Below are 5,877 nucleotides of genomic sequence, written 5' to 3' on the forward strand. Positions count from 1 at the left end.
ACTCCCACAGAGTCTTGAAAACGCCTCAAAGACCAATTGCTTGTCCTGAGCCTCGGTCACGAGAGACTTTCGCAACCCAGCGCTTTTCAGCTATTGTCCTCAAAGTTTTGTCCCATAGAACAGGGCCGGCGTAGTCACACAGAGCAGAGCTGGCAAGAGAGAAGAAGAGCCAGCAATTCGTTCCCACTTTCTGAAACGTCTAACCCAACTCTGCGACCCTTTCGAGGCCTGGTCAGTGGCACCTGTCACCAGGTGTTCTCCACCAACTCTAGAGAGTATCAGATGCCCTTCCTGAGAAACCAAAAAGCTGAAATATTCTCTGAATATAAGAAAAACCCTCAGAAACTCCACCTAGCGGCCGGGAGGTACAACCTCAAGTGGCCCACGGAAGACATCTCTTTCAGGAGAAAACAAGAACCAGCTGTTATGCAGAATAGGGATGGGAGTACCATCGATAGAGGGGAGGGACGGGGAGCTCACACCGACAACTGGTTCCCAGGGAGGCTTTTTAGTGTAGAGGTCGCCACACTCCTCTACATCGCTGGCCTAAATAATTAGGCATGGTCCAGCTGACTAGGACCCTGGAATTCCAGCCATTGTCTCATAAAGAGATCCTCTGCCTGCAGTCCAATCCACCACTGCTGCTGCCCAGAGGCTTTACTGTGACCCTGGCACGGGAGACAGATCAGGTATTACACCTTGTCCAAGGGTGACCTGAGACTATGCAGGGCAGGGACGTCTAGTTCCCTGAGATGAAAACACTTCACCACTTCACCACGGCAGCCGACCTTTAGGGGTTGGGTGAAGAGTGAGAGAGGAGTTAGCAGTCAGGATGAGGAGAATGAATGCAGGAATGAGAATTGGAGAGGACAAAGTATGTGTGTTGTTGTATGCAGATGATGTGGTGGTTATGAGTGAGTCCGCTGAAGAACTACAGTCTCCTAGATGTGGTAGGGGGTTATGGAAGGGAATTTGGGGTTAGGTTCAGTAGTGAGAAGAGCAAAGTAATGACAGTGAATAGGCCAGAGGATGAGAGAGAGACAACTTGGAGTCTGGAAGGGAATGAGTTGGAACAGACAGTAGAGTACAAGTATCTAGGAGTGTGGATGGATGTGAATGGATGCAATAGGGCCAAGAATGAGAAGATAAGTCTGACAAACCAGTGGCTAGGCCATCTGGGGAGTGCAGCAAGGATGAGAGCGAGTAAGTATGATGTCATCCGTGAGGTTTGGAAGAGTGTGGCTGTTCCTAGCATTATGTATGGAATGGATGTGATGACATGGAACGAGAGTGAGATAAACTGGAAGTGGGGCAGAATAGGGTAGCAAGAATGGTACTGAATGCACCAAGGTTTGCAGCAGTAAAGGCTCTTAGGGGTGGCATGGGATGGAGCACTTTTAAGGAAAGACTAGTGAAAGCAACCTTGAGGTATAAAGTGAGACTGGAGCGAATGGAGGATGCAAGATTAGCAAGAAAAGTATACTTGTGGAATATAAGAGATGGCAAATGGGCGAAAAAATGTGGGCGAATGATAGACAGGAATGTTGTGCTAAGTAGGTGGGTGTACCGACAAAGAGGTAGAATGGGAGGATTGACAGATGCAGGGAACAGAAGAGTCGTGGGGAGGAAGACTCCTGCAACTGGCAATGGAACATGTGCTGATGCAATGGATTAAGGAACATACTAGATTCAGGAAAGAAGGAGAGGCATCAAGATTAGACCTGGTTTTTAGCAAGGAACTGGAAGTAGTAGAAAATATTAAAACAGATTGCCTAATAGCAAAGAGTGACCATGCGATTGTGGAATTTGAAGTAAATGAAAAGAGAACGATTGACCGAAAAGTGGATCACAAAATAGGGAGAAGAAACTACTCTGAGGCAGATTTTGTTAATATGATATCTTTTTTTGAAAATGCAAATTGGAGTGGGCTGTACAAAGCCAAAAGTACCCAAGACAAGTGGGAGGAGTTTTTAAAGCTGTACAAAGAAGCCAAGAATAGATATGTCCCTAAGGTACCCGAAAAGGATGTTGGTAAAAAGGAGTGGTTTTACAAAAGGTGCGAGGCAGCTAGAAAAAGAAAGGAAGGAGACGAAGAAGAATCAACGCGTGGAACAATTTCAAACAAGCAAGGAATGAATATACAAAGATTAGAAGAAAAGAAAAACGGAAATATGAAAAAGATATAATCGACAAATGCAAAGACAAACCTAAACTATTTCATAGACATGTGAACGGCAAATTAAAGAATAAAGAAACAATCGATAAACTGAAAATGGATGGAACTACATATGAGGACCCAGCAGAGATGGCAGAAGTGATGAACAGTAGTTTTCATAGAGTTTTCACATAAGAAGACGAATTTGTACAACCACCGGGCTGGGAAAGAGGAAGGGTATGCAGGAGATACAGTTAACGGTGCAGGAGGTCAAGGAAAGCTTGAACAAGCTGGATGTAAGAAAAGCGACGGGGCCGGATGGAGTATCAGGGTGGATCCTGAAAGAATGTAGTGAGCAACTTGCAGAGAAACTGCACTCCATAATGAGTGCCTCCCTGAGTGAAGGAAGGGTACCACAGGATTGGAAGAGAGCAAACATAGTACCAATTTTTAAGGGAGGAAGGAGAGAGGACCCATTAAATTACAGACCGGTATCACTCACTAGTGTGGTTGCAAAGATATGTGAGAGGATGGTTAAAAACAGGTGGTCGGATTTTTTAGAAAGGGAGAGAATTATCTCGGATTGCCAGTTTGGATTCAGGAGAGGGAGATCGTGTCACCAACTTGTTATGTTATTACTCAAGGGTGACAGATTTATTACAAGAGAGAGAAGGCTGGGGGGATGGAGTGTACCTGGATTTGAAAAAGGCATTCAACAAAGTACCGCACAGAAGACTAATTTGGCAAATTAAAAATAGGGGTGGAGTGGGTGATGGACTGATTAAGTGGCTGGAGGACTTCCTAACTAACAGGGAAATGAGGACAATAATCAGGGACAGGGTTTCCAACTGGTGCCCTGTGATGAATGGGGTCCCACAAGGTTCGGTGCTGTTTATATAAATGATATGGTGGACGGAGTGACCAGCTATGTGAGTTTGTTTGCAGATGATGCAAAGCTATTGAGACGAGTCAATGATGTGAAGGACTGTGAGGCATTGCAGAGGGACCTGGATATAATATGGGAGTGGAGTGGTACATGGCAGATGGAATTCAACCTTGGGAAATGTAAAAAAATAGAGTTTGGTAGGAGTGGAAGATGTGAATATGATTATAAGATGGGAAGTGAGATAATATGCAGAGGAATGGAAGAAAAAGATTTGGGAGTGACTGTCTCAGAGAACATATCACTGGACAAACACATCAACAGGATAACGGGACAAACTATGAATTTGCTGAGGAACATAAGGACGGCATTTGTGTATTTGGACGAGGAGGTGATGAAGAATATAATAGTTACAATGATAAGGCCAAGGTTGGAATATGCAGCAGTGGTCTGGTCTCCTCACAAAAAGAAGAATATAAGAAAGCTGGAAAGAGTTCCGGTACCAGAACTTAGGGATCGGACTTGCGAGGAGAGACTCAATAGCATGGGGCTCACAACCCTGGAGAGAAGAGAAAGAGGAGACCTGATAGCGGTGTACATGGTGGTGAGTGGGGTGGAGAATCTGGACAGAGAGGACCTGTGTGTGTGGAGCGAGAGAGAAACAAGAGGACATGGAAAAAAGTTGAGGGCGACCACGTGTAGGCGAGATGTGAAAAAGTTTAGCTTCCCAAACAGAAGCAGAGCTGTGGAATGGACTGGGGGAGGAGGTGGTTTGTGCAAGAAACATTCATGATTTTAAGGGCCCAGGCAGGGAAAATTTGATGGAAAATCAGGGTTTGGGGTTATTTGAATTCTGTGTACCATCAATTTGGGCAATCATCTGGCATCACTTTCACAAAGTTTTAAAGCAATTGTAATGAGGGGAAAACTGAGAAAATCGATAACATGTAATAACCGATGTGTTGCTTGTGAATTATGTGATGGTGCGGCAGGGCAGACATTCAGACAGACAGACGAACCAGTGACTCATAGTGAAGGTGCCGAGGATGGTTAGTTAGGTTTTCTTTTACGAGGAACAATGAGGAGGAATTTTTCACCTAAGTCACGTGGGAGAGAGGAACAGCTGTCTCTGAACTCCTGAGTTAGCGGAACAGGCCAAGTATCTGTAACAACAACCACCGTTCGGTGCTAGTTAGCCGGCAGCCACGCCAAAGGGGGGGAGGAGGAGTCGAGTTAGAAAAGGCGCTGAGAACTGCATATTCAGTCAAGCCTCGCCTCTCCTCCCGACAGGTACGTGAAGTTAATTCCAACGGACAGTGACTATTTAGTGTGTTACAATGTTATTATTATACCTATAACGGCTAATTGAGCCAAGCCTCGCCTCTCCTCCCGACAGGTTCCCTACTGACTGGGCGGTTGCCCCCTTGTTGTGTTAGTATGTAAAGTTCCCCCTTGTTGGGCTTCCAACCCACCCTCTGGTATTTTAGGAGCACGAATGTCTCATCCCATGATTAATTCAGTAATAGAAAAGGATACTTTTTCTTGTTAGTGTCATTTGTTTGATCCAATGCTTGTGGGGACTCATGACCACCTCCTTGGGTGTCCTGAACCCCCATGACAACCATGCTTCCATGATCAACCCTGTGAACACATACTGGTGGTAGGAAATATTTTCAGTAATAATCAAGTATCACTGAACCCTGATTAGGGTAGCTGTTATTTAGCAACGGTTGAGTGTTTAGGCTATGGCCAGTGTATCACATCTTTCATGTAGTTGTAATAGTCTGAAGAGATGAGTGAGCCCTTTAAGGTGAATAGGAGTGATGAGTGATAATTATTAACTAGGATTGATACTTACTTCAGTAAGCTCGCTACCATTACCAACTGAATGATGAATTGTAAATAATAGTTAATTAACTCCAGTCAGCTCGCTTCCAATACCAACAGAATAATGAATTGTAAATAACATTGTTGCTTAAACTTCAGTAAGCTCGCTACCATAATATATTAACATAATGTGAATAAACCTCATAATTTAACCTTGTGTTGCGTCACCCTAACAACCATAACAACTTGAAGCTACACTTGATAGGAATATATTAAAAGCACAGAGTTGAAGGCAACACACAATCACTCCATTCTAAGTAATTTTCCTGAATATTTTACCAAAGTGGGCGTGGCGCACGTGACATTTAAATCCCATGCACTGCGCTGGCATTTTCCACGTTTTCAAAGGTTTAGAAATTAATTTTTTACATTTTTTTTGTTATTGAGGCTAGTGGTGAATATTGGCAACTATCACCTACTAAATAAGAGTCGGTCGGTCCTTCCTACTCCTACTCCCCAGCAATGGCACATCTGCCTTCACAGGGAGCAGGTCTGTCAGATGTCACTCGGGTTTCCCCCCCTAGAACTCGTTGCTCTCTGACCTTCACAAGTTCCCTGAAGGATGGGGATGCCTAGCAAAGGACTTAGAAAGAAAAGAGAACACCTTGAGAAAGCGAGAGAAGTGAGAGTCACGCGGCACCCCGGAGCCTTCACCTGTCAACACCTCAGAGGAAGAAATGAGGAATGATATTATGTCATCCTTTGAACACTGTTCATCACCTGATGACAACCCAAAACACCACCTTTGTCCCAAATCAAGATTCGTGGTGTTTTTATCAAAAGGTTCTCACATTAGGGCAGGAACCACCCAGCCACAGCACTACGAAAATTTCTTTTACCTTTCAGCTCCAGCTTGTTCGCCAAGTATATGAGCGGCTGACAACGGACACAATGATGCAGAGATGCCTCAAGGGATTTACTCAAAATCCAAATGAATCTTTCCATGGTAGAG

The sequence above is a fragment of the Eriocheir sinensis genome, unplaced genomic scaffold, assembly GCF_024679095.1.
Source record: "Eriocheir sinensis breed Jianghai 21 unplaced genomic scaffold, ASM2467909v1 Scaffold381, whole genome shotgun sequence".
In the NCBI taxonomy this organism is placed as follows: Eukaryota; Metazoa; Arthropoda; class Malacostraca; order Decapoda; family Varunidae; genus Eriocheir; species Eriocheir sinensis.